The 1,154-nt window shown below is 34.1% G+C and overlaps 1 non-coding gene across 1 annotated transcript; it reads right to left on the reverse strand.

Annotated features, from left to right (window-relative positions):
- Positions 1–481: 481 nt before the first annotated feature.
- On the reverse strand, positions 482–600 carry LOC134543791 (5S ribosomal RNA). The gene has a single exon (XR_010077248.1). It is a non-coding gene; the product is annotated as a 5S ribosomal RNA (ribosomal RNA).
- Between the last annotated feature and the right edge of the window lie 554 nt (positions 601–1,154).

Consider the following 1,154-nt stretch of genomic DNA (forward strand, 5'->3'; position numbering starts at 1 on the left):
GCACACTAAACAAGCATTGATGACATTGTTATCAACGTCTTTTTGAATCTCTCATTATTATACATAACTGCCCACTGAAACAGAGAAACTTCAAAATAGGTGTGTGTGTGTGTGTTTATATATATATATATATATATATATATATATATATATATATATATATATATATATATACATATATACATACATACATACATACATACATACATACATATACACTTATATATTTATTTTTTCACTTTGAATTTTGTATGAGGTATACACATGCAAAGATTCACAGCTACTGGGTGGGTGAGTGAGTGAGTGAGTGAGTGAGTGATTGATTGATTGATTGATTGATTGATTGATTGATTGATTGAGAGAGAGTGAGTGTGTGTGTTAGGGGGGGGGGGGGGGAAATGTGGTGATTGTGGGGGAAAAAAAAATTTAAAATTGAAATTTTTAAAAAAAAAAATTTTTTCTGTAGGGTGCAAAATAGTAGTGCCAACGGCACGTGGTGTTCCCAAGCGGTCACCCATCTAAGTACTAACCACGCTCGACGATGCTTAACTTCGGTGATCGGACGAGAACCGGTGTGTTCATCGTGATATGGCCGTTGGCAATGATATAGATGTTTTTTTTTTGCAGTTTGTATTTGCCACTCGAAATAGCTATACCAGGTGTGATTGTTACAAACAACAGGAGAAATCGTGTAATGAACACTCTTTTACTTCCCCCCCCCCCTCCCCACACACAACACCCACCACCCTCACCATCCCAACCACCAAAGCCCTCTTCAAAATACACTCTCACACACACACACAAACCCACACTCTATAACTGATGAACATTACCATAACTTCTTAAAGCCATTAGATAATATTTAACTCAAGAAAGGTATTGTGATATGTTTAAAGAAAGAAAGGTGAAACCTTTAACTTTACCAGCAGGTATTAGTATCACTGAGGTATCTTCTAGGTTGTAGCAGCAATAGTAGTAATAATAATAAAATTAAATAAGGTAATAAAAAAGAAAAGTTATACATGTGATCAAATCATGAATGTATAAAACTGGAATGAATTTAAATTTTTTTTATTTTTCTTCATAGGCTGTTTTGAAATTGATGAGTAAGTGCCTCTTCTTTTAAATTTTTTAATGCTGAACACTGTTACATA

Source organism: Bacillus rossius, unplaced genomic scaffold (genome assembly GCF_032445375.1).
Source record: "Bacillus rossius redtenbacheri isolate Brsri unplaced genomic scaffold, Brsri_v3 Brsri_v3_scf182, whole genome shotgun sequence".
Taxonomy (NCBI): Eukaryota; Metazoa; Arthropoda; class Insecta; order Phasmatodea; family Bacillidae; genus Bacillus; species Bacillus rossius.